The 16,208-nt window shown below is 45.4% G+C and overlaps 1 protein-coding gene across 3 annotated transcripts in view; it reads right to left on the bottom strand.

The window, feature by feature from the left end:
• The window catches only part of ppp2r3a (protein phosphatase 2, regulatory subunit B'', alpha), a 73,155-nt gene that overhangs the window by 39,895 nt on the left and 17,052 nt on the right, over positions 1 to 16,208 (bottom strand). The window contains exon 1 of one of the 3 annotated variants that reach the window (XM_031560265.2): positions 5,463 to 5,545. The exons of the other annotated variants lie outside the window; for them this stretch is intronic. The gene's annotated coding sequence lies outside the window, so the exon portion shown is untranslated. Of the gene's footprint in view, positions 1 to 5,462; positions 5,546 to 16,208 lie in introns of those variants that run through there. 3 annotated transcript variants of the gene reach the window in all.

Here is a 16,208-nt window from a genome sequence, read left to right as displayed (position 1 = left end):
AGAGAGTGATGAAAGAAAGCATGAAAGAAAGCAAGCTAGAAAGAAAGAACCCACAGTATCCCCTGTGGTATGGCAGCAAGGGTGTGATTTCAAGTTGTGAGCAAAATGCAAACGAAAAAAAAAAATGTGCTGCATTCAAAAGGCAGATGTGTTACATCACAAATTTAGAGTTAGCTAGCCTATTTTCTCTACTTTCTCTCTCTCTCTCTTTCTATCACTCTGTCCTTCAGCCTGTTGCAGCATTTAGCAGAAACCAGCCAATTACCAAGCTAAGCCCTTGATAGAGCCGGAACAGGCAACATGGGAACCTCGTCGCCTCTAGGGCCTCTGGCTCCAGCTCAAAGCTGGATGAAAGAGCAACACTGTCAGCCAACAGGCCTCTCCATAGCATTCCCTACCACCCGTCACCACCCAAGCAACCTCCTTGTCTTTACAAGACTTAAAGTTATTAGTTAGTTTAACTTTCTCTTCTTCCAGTCCAGTCAGGAAGAACTGACTGTAGAAACAGTTTCTTTACAGTTATTGAGGTCAACACACATATGTCTCTGCAGGGATCCTTTTGTTGTCAGACACTTTTGTCACAACATTATGAGCCTGTCGGTGGCGAAAACAAGTGGTTTACTTTAATATGGATGCTTGCCTCATAGGATTACATTGTAAAGCCATTTTGCGGTTGCTGGTTATAGCGTTCTTACTCAATACTGATTTCGATTTCGATACAGATTTCGATCTTTTTTTTTCCCTAGTAAATAATTGCACCCCAAAAGTTTGGAAAATAGATCTATAAGAGTTCTCCCTTAAGCAGCCTTGCAAACCATGTTAGATATGTGTGTCGTTTCTGTGCTATGCTGGTTTGTTGTGGTGTTTATGAGGGTCTTTGCTAATGAAGAAACATTAACCTCAGGGTTACTCTGCTGCATGCACACCGAGCCCAAAACGGATGCCAGTGAAAGCTGTGGTCTATTTCAGTCTAATAACCTAACAGACTTCACAGATGAAGTACAGTGTAGCATTTTGTTCATTTCAGAGACGTCCAAAATATTCCACAGCTGCTCAGTTTGTAAAAACTTAACTCTAACCCTGAAGTAAAATAACATTATAGTATCCCTGACACCTGCATATGACAATTATGGGTAATAATTAATCTGTATACGTATGCACCCTCACTTGGGACAATAAGCTAAGGGGTTTGCAGAGAGGAAGTTGGGCTGAAACACCCACGTAAGGCTAGTGCCCAGCTGGCAGTAACCTGAGCCAGGTCCCTGGGGCAGCACCACCTTGCCACCCCAGAGTGGCACAGGCGTTGGGTTGCTCTGACAGACAGCCACAGCGGAGATGCACTCTGATGACACACGCTGCCGGGACGGACGCATCAGCCCCAGGCCTGGAATGCACCACCCTGCTGACTCACTCATGGCCCATGAACCCCACCCTACCCCCGTCCAATCTCCCATACTCCCACTGCCACCCACCCTACCCCCGTCCAATCTCCCATACTCCCACTGCCACCCGCCCACACATCACTGACTCCCAAACTCAGGACGACAAGCAGCTTTCTGGGGGAGGTAGAGGTGTTTAGCCCCTATTCTTGGGAGTGAGGAAAGACAAAATTGGGGTGGGGGGTTGTTTCCCACTGAAGGAGAGGGCTAATGAGAGGGATTTATGGTGGGTAGGTGCACCACCACAGCTGTCTGTGGACTCACCATTATCCATGGTGATTCCAACCTGATGGGGGGGGGGGGGATGGAGGAAATATGAGACAGGGACTTTCCCCCACCCAGCATTCCACATTCTGCCCATTCCCAGGAAGTGATTTAAATGTGAAGATTCACTCCTCCACATAAACTCAACAGTGTCTGAGATCAAAAACAAAACCTATAGGAGTAAGTGTGGCTTTGCTGTCTTTGAGGCAAGCTAGCAATAGCACAAACAACAAGTCCTGAGCACAGATGCATTATGAATTGCATGAGTCATCGTTCAGAACATACTGTGTCGCGGGCAGAAGCCGAATCTTTCCCAATAGTAAACGCATTGGGGAGGTTGAAGGCCCATGCTGGCTTACACAGCATTGGACAAGCCATGGCTTTGCTCCTTGTTAGCCAGATGCAGCTGGCCAGGAGGCAGGGCACAGCTCCAGTGGGCCAGGATAGCAAGGGGTCTGGAACTTGGCACCTCCCTGAGCAGCCACACCATTTCCCCAGCTACACAGAGCACCGCATGGCTGACTGTCAGAGAAGATGCTGGGGTGATACACTTAAGATTCATACTGAGAGCAAGGGGAGAAAAATTATGGCTATGCTGGTAATCATTTTCTCTTAAACACTTTTATGATTGTCTTCATGTGTGTGCATCAAGTACTATGTCTGACAAGCGAGAGATATTCCTCAAGAGATTTCCCGTCACAACAGACTAAAATGGGATTCCAGGACATTTGTTCAAGAAACGTTTGGCGACATAAAGATTCAGCAAGTTGATTAAACTGTTCATAAATCTCGGTGAAAGAAGCGAAGCAATAGCAGTTGGAGTTGCAGAAACAGAAGGAACCGTGTCCACAGACAGCTCTTCATATGGGGAGACCTGGAAAAGCCACAGAAAATGACAGGCTTTTGATCCAACAGACGCAATTACCCAATCAAATGAAGGGGGAGGGAGAGTCAAATGTGAAAAAAATTACATATTTTGTTAAAACTGCATTTTCCAGAGAACCATAGCCTAGCAATTATCAGCTGATTAGAGCCTGGTCCTTCACAAACACACCGTTCTCAGAAGGCATAACCTCCACAGCTGGCCTCTAGAGTCTGACAGACATTCAATTACGCTGGCCTGTTTGGGGAAATATGACCGCTGTTAAACGACCTGGTCGAGGCCTGTTTTCTCTATTTCCATATAGCATGATGAAGCAATACACGTGGTCAAAGCAATATCATATAACAACTAGCAGCTACACATGACAAACGTCATGCTGTTATGTTGCCAGTCCAATGAGAATCAATATTTTCTATCTTTTTCTATACTTTCTTTCTTTCTTTCTTAGGTTTGTTAGTGACAGTAGGTCACTGGGTGGTTTACAGGCTGCATGCTTTGAGAAGTCTAGATACTATGATCCAGGCCATGTGTCATCCTCCAGATGAGAGACTCACGGAAAGGGTGATTTGTGGTCAAGGACGTCTGGACATCATCCAGAATGTTTCATTTGGCAGAGCTCACTAGACAAAATGGCTGACTAGCAAACCTCCCTTCTACCACCACCAGCTTTTAAGCCCCCAGCCCCTCAACACACACAATCACACACACACACACACACACACAATTATCGTCATCATAATGCAATTAACATTCCTATAGGCACACACTCACAACACACACACACATACACCACACCCGTAAACCCAAACACAGCATCATAAATCAACACACACACACACACACACACACACACACATACACACACACACACACACACACACAGCTGCGTGTGTAATGCAACCTCTGGGACTGTGGGTCTGACGCAGGTCTCAGCTGTAAATTAATGTCTGGCTCTCTGAGATGCGGTGCCCACGAGGCAGTCGAGCTGAGCACTGGAGCACACATGCAGACTGAAGCCACAGAGCACTGGGGCACACATGCAGACTGAAGCCATAGAGCACTGGAGCACACATGCAGACTGAAGCCATAGAGCACTGGAGCACACATGCAGACTGAAGCCATAGAGCACTGGAGCACACATGCAGACTGAAGCCATAGAGCACTGGGGCACACATGCAGACTGAAGCCATAGAGCTTATTGCTGGCCTGCCACAGGAGTCAGACTGCAGTGGCCGGTGAGACACTGGGGCCTTGTTCAGCGCCTGCACTGTGGGGTCTCAGTCATACTGCGCTCCGAGGGCCAGATGCACAGATGTTGGCAGATACTGTAATGAATGAGATGAGTCAGGACGTGGATATGGAGACAGAGTCGCAGGGCTGAGAGAGAGGGACGGTGAGGGAGAGAAGGGAAGGACACGCATAACGTCACGTCCAAAGCATTACTCCTGTCTTCTCATAACAGAGCGTCTACTGTGAATGTGAATGTGAATGTGATGGGCTGTGCGGTAGGCTGGCAGGGACCTGACTCATTTATGGCTCAATGTGTGGGGTCTGCTTCCCCAGGCCTGTCTATCTGCTTTCCGAAGTGAAACCGTTATGTAACGGAGCGAGGAATGCCAGCAGTCAAAAGCATGCTGGTTCCATCCAATGCGAGGGGTGTGAGTGTGAGGTTGGGAGGGGGGGTTGGGGGAGTGGGGGTGGGGGGGGGTTGATGGAGTGCAGGCTGGCTTTGATCTGCCACCTCCCTTGCTGACCGCTTTCACTCTGCCGTCTTGAATCTGTCGCCACCTAACTGCACTTTTCACGCTCATGCCATGTGAGCAGACCACGTCCCTCTCCCTGCCCCTCCTCGCTGCTGCAGCACAGCGTGTCTGGCCTGGCTTGGCCGGGCCCGCTAGCTCCCTCCAATAGTCAGCCTCAGCGCCGCACAAACGTTTCCCAAGGCAGAAAGGGGTCACCACAGGCTGAAGTGGAAAAGACACCTCACGTCTGAACCGACGTGGAGCCAGCCTCCACTCAAGAGCATGGCTCATTATGCCTGGGAACCGGGAACCGAAAAATCTACTGAGAATACTACTGAGATTAACGAGGGCAGAGGAGGCCGTCTGGTCCTCCTGGCTCCATTTGCGTTGCATCAGGCCATAGCCATGTCAGCTGTGATTGAAGCAAAGCCTGCTTCCACACGCCACCTTTGTTCTTGCTCCAGCTAACACCAAAATAGAGGCTTTTTAAAGGCTTCTGCTCCTGAATGTGAGTCTGTGGGTGTGGGGTTCTGCTAACAAGTGAGCCCAGTGATGGGGGCTGATGCTAGTTACAAGGCACTAGACGGAAGTCTGACTGAAATAGAGAAAAAAGAAGTGTGTGTGTGTTTGTGTGTTTGTGTACTGCCTGCCTCAGCCCATGAACAATTCATTGATGTTTTAAAAGGCTTCCACTGAGGCAGAGAAAGGCGGAGAAGAAAGAAAGGTCAGAGCAGAGTTACTATGCAGGAAAGTTATAAAAACTTGTTGTTGAAGATAGAGTGTGGGCTAGCCAAAAAAAGATAAGCAAAGATTTGCCTGAAATGTATTGCTACAATTTGACTCCTGTGACGCATTTAGCCTGTTGTGGCAGAGAAGGGCAGCTCAATTGAGCAGACAATGAAAGTAAATTTGGAGAATAATGAAAAACCAAGGAGAACTCCTTTCTTGCAACAAAACCAGTCCCTTTTCAATAAAAAAAGGTATTCTTAAACCAGTCATGCCACTAATGTAAAAGTGGTTCTACAAAACTAGCATTTAGTTATTTGGGAGGCATTTAACCAGAAAGGCTCCAAGCTGAACATCCTAAGAGACATGATAAACATATGCTCAGAGAAGAAAAGGAGAAGAGCTCACCTTCAGGCTGCACCTGCAAGGATGAGATACTCTGACCCCGATCATAACCAGCAGGGAGAGGAGACATGTTCACCTTCTCTCTGCTGCTTGAGCGAAGACTCATGGGTGGAGAAAAACAATGGGACAGACAGAGGAAATGAACCTCATGATCAGGGTAATATAAGAAGTCTCTGTTTTATATTCTGTTCTTTTTTTGTATCAAACACTTCCTGAGGTTTTTTTTTCGGGAAAACAGGGTAAACACATGAGCCACAAAGGACAAGGGGTAAGGACAGAAAACACTTGATAAATACAAGCTCTTTTCTTGGCCTTGACTCTCTTCCATCTTGCGTCTCTTGCACATACACAGCACCAGAGTTCATGCCTTCAGAATCTAATTACGTCCTCAAGAATAACACAGAGGACTAAATCAAAGGGGTGAAGTTACCTATTTTGGTTGAATGAAAGAAGAATAGAACTGCAATGTCAATTTTATTTGTTCTGGAGGCCTGATGGATTGGATTGGATTGGATTCCTAGGCAAATGGAGGCCGTCTTAAAACAAGAGATCTATTATATAAAACAACTTATTGAAAAACAAACTTATGCAGAATTACAACAAAAAATAGCCCTTCAGGGCTCAAGGAGTGATTATATCACATTATCCTTTTTAGAGGATTTACTTATTAACCAGGATCCTTGCCTTCGCTGCAGGAAGTTATCAGCCTCAGGGTAAAACTAACCTGTTTCACGACGGTCTATCAGCCTCAGCGGTGAGTTGATGATGGAGAGGAAGAGATGGAGTGAGGACAGAGTGGCGAGTGATAAAGAGAGACTGTGGTCTTTACATTTCCCTCTAGCTGTCCCTTTTAGCTCATGCCAAGGCCTGAAGCCTTTTCTTCCATCTCCACACAAAGGCACAAATTGCCTGAAATTATACCTAGAGCTTGTGCGAGGCAAGGGCTAATGTGAAAGTAATCATGGTTTCAAGGGAACCAAGACTTAAATACATCTGAGCTTACTACTGTGCACTAACATGAGCACACATATGCAGCCAGCGACAGAAGAGAGGGGGAGTAAGACCAGACTTGGAGACTAAACTGAAAAGAATCAGAGATTGAAAAATGTGCGTATGTGTGTGTACATGTGTGTGAATGTGTGTTTATGTGTGTTTATGTGTGCATGTGAATGACAAAGGTGTGTGTGTGTGTTTATGTGTATGTGTGTACGTATATGTGTGCATCTCAATTACAAACATGCGCGCACATGTGTGTGTGTGTGTATATGTGTGTTTATGTGTGTGAATGTGTTTTTACATGTGCATGTCAAAGACAAACGCGTGCGTTTGTGTGTGTGTCTGTGTGTGTGAGAGTGAGAGAGTATGTGTGTTATGGCAGGGATGCACAGAAGTGGAATTCCCAGCATCCAGGACCCAGCATCCACCCTGTCCTTAGTGTCAGTGATAATGTTATGGGACAGCTGACCTGAATTTCACTGTAGCTTTCGGGGTGAAATGGGCTTTTAAATGTCCAGCCTGACCCTCAATCAAGCCTCAGTAAACCATTCCCATGCAACCGTTACACAGGCAGGGCATGGTTCAGAAGCACCCACAGGCTAAAAGGAACTTCCTACATACAAATTTCTCTCTCTTTCTCTTTCTCTTTCCCTCTCTCTCTCTCTCTCTATCTATCTCTCTCTCTCTCTCTGTCTCCAGCGAATAACTTTTGAAACATGAAATAGATATCTCCAAAACAAATAGTCTACTGTTACTCCTCCAATCTGACTTCTTCTTCTTGGCAAATCCTTCTACGGCATTCTGTCCTCAGCTCTTGACGCTCTGATTCTGCGCGGCCTTTCCCCACTGACAGGGAACAAGCACAATCTCTGTGACCCACACCTGACCTTAGCCTTTTGCCAAGCACTACTTATGCAGGACGCCGTTGTCTGGCAGCTATCTCTGCCCCGGATGTGAAGCTTCTCTCCGACAGCATCCTGCAGTCAGAGGCCGCTGTATGACTGGAAGGCAGCCGGGATACAGTGGGAGTGCTTGGCCAGTGTGCACGCAAAGCACAGTGTTCATATTTCCCAAATTACCGGTGCCTCTCAAATTTTACCAGCAGGGAGAAAAGGCCAGGGTCATGGCCGGACATCCACCCAGAAACACACTGCAATCCACAGGCTGGGCTAAGGAGAGCTCAGTCATTGGCTGAATGTCCTGTATGGAGGGACGTTCATATTTGCAGTAGTATTGCATACTGCTGGTGTCCTGTGTTAGAAAGAGTCTTTCTGCACTGCCACTGTTCCACACCACCGAAGTGTACAGGAAAACCATGTGACTGTAAAATGGAAAACTTAATTTCCAGTAAATGAAATGCACTTACATAAGCCTGTATGAAGGCTTTCCAGCATAACAGTCCGACAACTGTCAACTGTCAAGGGACAGGTGCCAAGGCCTCCCAAAATGGTCATTTTTGGGAGCATGCGTGTGTTAGTCCATGTGCACATACGTAAGCGTGTGTGTGTGCGCGCATGTAGGGTTTTGTGAGGTCTGGTCCGGCTGTCGCCGTCCATCAGGAGAGGCCCTGACGCCAGTGCCGCGGGGGTCACATGAGAAGCAGGCATCTCCTCGGACGCCTCTGCCTCTGACACGGCCGCTAGAGCAGGGCTCGGTAACCCCACCCTGTCACCCGCCGCCAGCCACTCCATCAGATTTAAGTTTCTAACCGCAAAAGTTAAGCTGGCGCTCTAGACATCACATCCACAGGCACTTCGGGGAAGGGAACATGATAGATACATCATTACATAAAAAAAGATGCTTGGCTGTCAATACGGCCAGTTTGGACAGATCCAGGGGGAGAGAAAAAAAACACAAAACAGGAAATATATTCATGGTTTTAGTGAAAGGGATTTTGTACTCATACATACACACGCATACATTCCCAGCAGGCATATCACTAAATATATCTCAGTAGAGCAGGTTTTTACACATTTACACAGTGCTGATGTAGGAAGCTAAAGTGAGTGACACATTTAAAGGAAACTAATCTTATTAATAGCCGAGACTATATTTTGCCTCACATGCCTTATTGAGCTGACTAATGGCTCTAGACTTTGCTTCAGACTGACGCACTCAGGCAAGGGAACATTCGGTGGCCTTGTTCGTTACCAGTGGATTCTGGAAACAGGAAGGTTTACAGGAAGAGTGGAGAGAAATGTCTGGTCTCTATAAATGGCTTCAGGGGCTCCTTTTATCTTAACGTTTATTATCTGAGCCTACCTGCAGGGCCTGTAATGGGGCGATATCTGTCAGGCCGGAGGATCGAGGCACAGCACTTGCCTTTCATCACCATTGTCCCACTGGGAAGAGATGGTTTTATTCGATACCCTACAGGGATCTTGAAGTGATTAATGTCTCGATTTCCTGCCGTTACATTTAGGAATCAGAGGCCACACAGGGTATGTGTATTGATATGCTGCCATATCCTATCTGTGATGAGACACACCATTAAAGTGTTATGGTCTAATGGTTGAGTGCTTTTTTTCTTCTCTTAGCTATTTTCCCACCGTTGGTTTATTTATTTATTTAGATCTATTTATGTTATTTCACCCTGCTATCAAATCAAAAAGAGAAACAAACATGAGCGTTTCTCACATCATGTAAAGCAGCACACAGGAGACTAACACATAGCACGTTGTAGCTCGAATTGCAGGATAATTGAGTTTGAGTGAGGCGTTAGCTTCACTCTATCTGCCCTCTCCTAATTTACACTGAATAATTAGTCCAGGATTTGAGATAAATCTAAAACAGGTTCCACTCTAACAAAAGCCACTGATTACAAATATTCAGCGTATTAACACATTATTATAATAAAGGACATGCAACCACACATAAGAAGTGTGTGTAACTTTATGAAAGCAACACCAACACGGGTGCTTTATCCACTTGAAATATTTTTCTATTTAAAGGATATTGAGCATTTGGTCATTTTCACACAAGAGAGGAGGACAGAGGAGGGAGGCTCTGGTGATGTTTTCCCATTAAAGGGGCCCAGGCTCTGCAGGAAACCACTGCCCTGGCAGAGGGGGGGAGAGGGAAGGGTCATGACCAGATCACATGGTGTCTGGGTGTTTTTTCCTCATCCTCCTCTCCTCTCCTCTGCTCTCCTCTCCTCTCTCCTCTGCAGCAGGTTTTTTTGCGCAGATAATGAAGTCGGACATTTCCTTTAGGGTCATGTCTGACTACATTTAGCTCCGCATTACTGAAGTGGCTGCACTGCCTGATGGATGTGCCGATGGTCGACAGCAAGTCAAAATATTATTGCTACGAACAAGAGGCTCGGTCTCAGGCATGGTGGCTTTGTGTGTCAGTGGAGAACTGTGCAATAGCCCACTGCACTGTCTCTACACAGCAGCTGGGCGCAGTCAAAAAGAGCAGAAGAGTAATCCATCACTGCTAGGACACAAGAAGGAACCTATGAAGAACACTGGGAAGCACTGACAGCATTTTTGATGACTTAACTGTACTCTGTTGGACTTATGTCCAAAACATAAGGCAAAAACTGGATTTGCAAATTGTTGAAATACTTTTATTCTGAGAGCTTTATCAGAGTGTGTGTTTTGAACTCACAAATTCACAACGGCATGGTATCAAACACACTATATCATGCCTAACCGCATGGTATCAAACACACTATATCATGCCTAACCGCGCCTAATGAAGTATCAGTGGATGGTTAGCAGTGCGACTAAAATAAGCGCAAGGAGGCGGCCAGCAGTAAGGCTATGGAGATGTAGCTACTGGGGCTCCTCCCCAGTTCTCTGATCCAGTTGTGCTTCAGCGCTTCACCAGCCTGTGCGGCTGCGTGAGAACGAGAGTCACATACCTCCACTAGCCTAGCTGGAGCCTCCGCAAGATTGCTCAACCTCAGAAGATCACGTATCTGTGAAAGAGAGATACGTCTCTGTGCTGGCGTCTGTGACATGGGACTATGCCAGACAGACAGACAGACAGACAAACAGACAGACAGACAGACTGACTGACTGACAGACGGACGGACACACAGGAGGGAGGATGGGAAGGTGTGGTGTCACGGGCGAGACCGCGGGGTAGAGTCTCACAGCAGTGGCATCGTCAACCCACCCCAACATCCCAAACATCCCATCCTCTCACCTCCTTGACACCAGTGAACTCATCACACTTACACCCAGTGACACCCAACTGGGACATGATCTTGACACCTGCCCTACCCTGAGGCTACGAGTACTGCAAAAGCTCTTCTGTGCCCTCTGGCTCAGCCTCAACTTTTCAATTTTTCAGCCCCCCTTATTTTTCGGTCATACACACACACTCTCTTTCTCTCTCTCTCTCTCTCTCTCTCATATGTCCTCCCATCTTCCACAATAAAACAAATATATAATAAGACTAAGTTCCCTGCTATGCATACCTTCACCATTCCCAAGTCAAATTGTCGGTGGTCGTAGAGATGCAAGCACAGGGAGAGCATGGGTGAGGTATTAAGCTAAGTGCCTTCCCTTGTAGGGGCCAGCAGGGCTTTGGCTGTGCGCTGGAGCAGCTAATGAGAAAGGAGAATGGCGGTGGAGGATTACTGTGTGTCGCTGGTAATTATGGCTATCCGTAATGCCCCTGACTCCTACATAGAAGAGGGGGAGAGCGACCCCTGGGATGTGAAGGATGACCTAGCCAGAAGCCTCTGCTACCACGCTCTCGATAAAGCTATGTGCTGCTGCGGGGAATCTGATTAAAAACTGCTCTTCTATGTACAGCTTGGTTAGCTTGATAGAGCTATAGGGAGTAAACGTTACCAGTGGCAACTGCATGGTTTGTTCAAATGTACATGTTGATTTATAATTTTCAAATCCAAGTGACATAAATCAGCCTTTTCTTAATGTGAGTTGAGAAAAAAATAAATTAGCTCCTTTGTATTTTTTCGCAGTTAAGAGGTAAAATTCGATCTCACAAAAAAATTTTACAAAACAATTTACTTCTACAGAACATAAATCTGTAAGGAGCAGGACAAAAATCCAAGAGCATTTAAACTTTAAATGAACCATGACAGCATGAGGTGGTTTATCTAATTTAACATAAAAAATATGTCTGGCCAAGATCAGCTGTGTAAGAAATCAGTCAGATCTCTCCCTAAATGACATCTACCCAGTTAGAAAAAACATCATAGTCATAAACATAGTCTTCCTGTGAGCTAATATAGGTAAATAACATTAGGGAAAAAACTGTAATGGGATTCTAAGGAATGTGCATACACTGTGTGTCCACAGAGTAACTCTGGACCATAATGAGTGGGGGGGGGGATTGACACATATGTCTCTCATATACCCAAGGCAATGTTCCTTAGGGTTATGGGGTTTTATGACTCCTTGAGTAATGCATGTCTCAGGATCTCTGACTCTCCTTAAAGGGCCTTGAGCGTTTTTACCAGCCATCTGCCTTTAATCACCCACAGCAATGCTATAGTTGCAATGCTATAGCTGCAGAGATGTCCCTACAGACACGGCCTCCGCACACACTGCTTCACCTGCCAAACTCCAAACCAAGGACTGGACTGACCCTACCTGAGGCCATCAGTCGCAAGTCAAGAACAGCAGATCAAATAGCCGGAGCTTTATAAATGTTTGTAAGAAAGATCGTATTAGTTGTTCTATACAGTAGGCAGATACTTTGTCAATACATCTTGCGGACCTTCCATACAAGTGCCCATATCCTTAAGGAGATTTGGATCAACTTCCCCTAAGAGTTTCAAAGCCTGCCTGCAAATGTCTAACTAATGCCTAAACCCTGATGTGTAGCTCACTCTCCCAACACTCTGAGGAGGCTCTGAGTGGATAAGTGGCATTAACAGAGTGAAAATTTCCTTCACGGCTCTTCAGAAAATGGATGTGTGTTTCAAGAGAGGGCCTGGTAAAAAGGGAGGCTGTGTCGTGCTACTTGAGCCGAGCCTCTCGCAGGGGCCGGCAGGCGACAGCCACTGCACTAAAGAGCCCTAATGAGAGTAGTAACGAGGGTAATTTAAACAGGAGCTCACATGTGCAGGCTGACTGCTATGCTGGAGGAAGCCAGGAGTGAGGGGCTGAGAAGGTGGGTGGGGGCGGTGGGGGGCGGCGGTGGGGGGCGGTGGTAGTAAACTGAGGCTCACTGGGCGGATGGCGTTGCGTGTCCACAGGTTTTCTAATGAGATCCCACACTGGCGGAATGCTGCCTGAACAGGCCCCTGTGGGGTCCTATGATTTCCACAATGTGGAAAATGCGGACGGAATCACAGAATTCAGTTAGTAAAACGGAAATCACAGTTAAACACGGAACTGTGTGGAATTTGACATTTTCGAATAAAATGATGGGAAAGAAATACATTAAATGTGAAACAGGCACATCAGAGATGTTGTCAGAGATAGTCAAAGTTAATGAAACAACAACTCGCTAAATGTCATTGTAGCAACCTCTCACATTTTCTGGTTTTAAAATAGTAGTTTGCCTCATTGATGGCGAACTGACGCACCCTTATCCATTGTAAACAAAACGGGCAATAAAGTCCCTCATTATGGAATTACACATCTGAATATTGTTAGAAAGATATAGAATGTACATGTAGACTAAATCATAACACAAGTGGCTTACTCAAGTCTTGTAACCATTATAAAATAAAATTCTAAGCGATAGTGCGTGACACTTTTATTTGTAGTCCTCGGGGTTATGCTAGCATTGCTACCCTACATTCCCTATCCTATTACAACATAGGTCCATTACCTGGACAGATGAAAAAAATGAAATAAATAAATAATATATATTAGTGCTGTCAAACGATTAAAATATTTAATCGCGATTAATCGCATTTATGTCATAGTTAACTCAAAATGAATCGCGATTAATCGCAAATTTTTATCTATTCTAAATGTCCCTTCGTTTATTTATTTTTTCCATCATTTTATTTTTTATTTCAATGCCCTTATCAACATGGAAAAGTGGATTGGCTTGCTTTATGCAAATGTTTTATTTTATTGAAAACCAACATTGCCAAAGAGGGCGGTACAAAATAAAATTATAAAGTGCACATTTCAGGTAAACAAGGACCCTATAGTGCAGTTAAACCATGGCTTAATATTTTCTTTTTTTCAAGTTTGCTGGGAACATAGCAGTCAGGCCTCTTATTTCAGAAACAATGAACCGTAACAGTTAGGTTACCAATAAAAGGTAAGCCTACTACTTCTTTGCTTTCAGCCAGCTGCCTGTTGACATTTTCAGACAACAGTGAAGCTCGCTTCTTTTGCACAACACAACTTTTAAAAGTAAACTTTTTTTATCATCCATTTCGCCGTATCGCGCTCACCATTCACTCAAACCGTAACGTTAGCTTACTACACAGTTTGCAAGGCCAAAGAAAACGTTAATCTAAAATAAAAAAAATTTAAAAAAAAAAAAAAAAAAAAAAAAATTTAAATTTAAAAAAAATAAAATCGCGTTAATCGCGCGATAACAAAATTAACGGCGTTAAAATGGGTTTGCGTTAACGCCGTTAATAACGCGTTAAACTGACAGCACTAATATATATATATATGTATTAATAAATAATAAAAGTATAAATAAATAAATAAATAAAAGCACAGTAGCCTATGTCCTGGTTCCTTTGATTGGACATGACATTGGATGATGATCAAATTGGCAAAATTGAATCTAGAAAAAGTAAAATGGAACACACAGAATCTGGCAAAAAATGAAACAGATTTCATAGGGCCCTGTGTACAGCTGCTGCGTGTTGATGACACAAAGGCAAGGTGCTATTTTTTCTCCTGGCTTGTTTGAAATAAGCAAGCCATCTGACTGTTCTTAAAGCAAGAGACATCCAGGCTTAGAGGTGTTTCAAACTATTTCTGAGAGATGAGCCTCCAGTTATGTAGGTCTGATATGAAGCCTGCCACCCTGAACGTCTCTCTGGGCGGTAGTGTGCAACATGTGGGACACTATAGCATTCTGGGCTCCCTGCCTGCTTTCACATGCTATTTGCAACCTAAAACTCACTCTTCTGGCCCTCAGTCTGAACCGCACAGTTCTGTTTTAAAATCCCTTTCCCTTTTTATGAAAGCTGTGGTGTTTATCAGCTATTTGTAGTTTGGTGTTTATGCATACGATAACCCCCCCCCCACCAACTCAACTAAAGTGAGGTCTGGCCACTTGGCGGTTTGAGAGGCTCCACAGGGTCTTCTCACGTCCCCCTCCTCAGCTGTTTGGCAGAGACAGAGTGGCTCCACACCACCTGACCACCGGGTGAGAAGGGGCTCCAAATTTAATGTTACCCCCTGTGAGGCGGGACGCCGGGGAGGCAGCCCCGCACCCCACCACTTCCAGGTCAATTGCTGAGGAGAGCCTCGGAATCACACGTAAGTTCCAGGCGCAGGCTGCGTCAGTTCCCCACCACAGGAACGCGGCAATGATGGATTACCTGACAAAACCGGGATAAAGTCGTTCCCACACTTTCTAAGTAACATCGGATGAATCACTTGTTTACTTCTCCTGAGATTCTGCCCATGTGCATGACCGAAAACACCACATGACCAGACAAAATATGAGAAGGGTGGAGGTTTTTTTTAAAGCGCTTTGGCTGCTTTTAACTAAGACATGATGCAAAAGGAATTCAAGATTTATCTCTCATGTCAGACATGGGACTCACAAATCCAGGGCAGAGGTATGTGTATCATCCCCTGCAGGCTTGCTGCTGCAGGTATAGTTTGGCCTCAAGTTCAATCAACCTGCCGTTGTTAGCAGAAGCATTCACAGGCTGTTTATAAATGTCAATGCAGCACATATGTCAGTGACACGTATGATGTGTAAATCTATCCGAGGTTCATTCTGTCATGGCTTTGAAATAAAGCCATTCCCCTGGCATGAATGTGGGCTCAGCTTATCCAGTAGAGTGTGGGAGCGGGAGAAGGAGCAGGAGCTGGAGCCCTCTCATACGGCCGGAGTGACTTGAGGAGATTCGTGTCACACACATTCAGCAAGGATCTCCATCTATCAACTGGGTTAGCTATTGTGACTGCCGTAGAGGTCTCCAAACCCAGGCAAGTGTCACATCAGAGCCACCCGGCCCACACATGAGAATGAATTGGGAGGCTGGGAAATAACTTTAAGGAAGTATAAAAGGCGAAATGTGAAAAAGACACAACAACACACTGTTTGTCATGTGGACTGGTTGCACTTGTTCTGTTTCAGTTCATCTGTATTATTTATTAGCTTCGAGGAGACAGAACAAAGAAGTTATGCCCAAATAACAGGTCATAATGAATGCTTGCACCTCCACCAGTTCTCTGACATTCTCATATTTACAATGAACGCAATTCATTCTGTGAACGATAAATGCAGGAACTACACATTAGTAAGCATCCTCCTGCACTCCGCTGCCCAGAGGGATGCGCTGAGATGCCCCCTCTCTGCCCACTCGTCCTCCGTCTATCTAACCTAACCTATCAGTAATGTATGCCACCCCAACATTCTGCTAAAGGTGCCATCCATTATGTATCTAAGGCACAATTTAGCACAGCCAGCCGGCAGTGGACTTGCTTTTTTTGCTTGGTGCGCTGACTGAAGTCTAGACGGACATAATTAGAAACACCCCCGCTTTGTTTTAGCCGGGCAAGGCAAATATCTCTCAGGCAGACTTCAGCGAAGGCTTTCATGGATGTCTTTTGAGCGAGGATGATGTGGTGCAGGGCTGTGATGTATTTTCACACAAAAGTTAATGTG

The sequence above is a fragment of the Clupea harengus genome, chromosome 22, assembly GCF_900700415.2.
Source record: "Clupea harengus chromosome 22, Ch_v2.0.2, whole genome shotgun sequence".
In the NCBI taxonomy this organism is placed as follows: domain Eukaryota; kingdom Metazoa; phylum Chordata; class Actinopteri; order Clupeiformes; family Clupeidae; genus Clupea; species Clupea harengus.
Note: the sequence above shows the minus strand (reverse complement) of the source record. Positions and strands in the feature narration are given on the sequence as shown.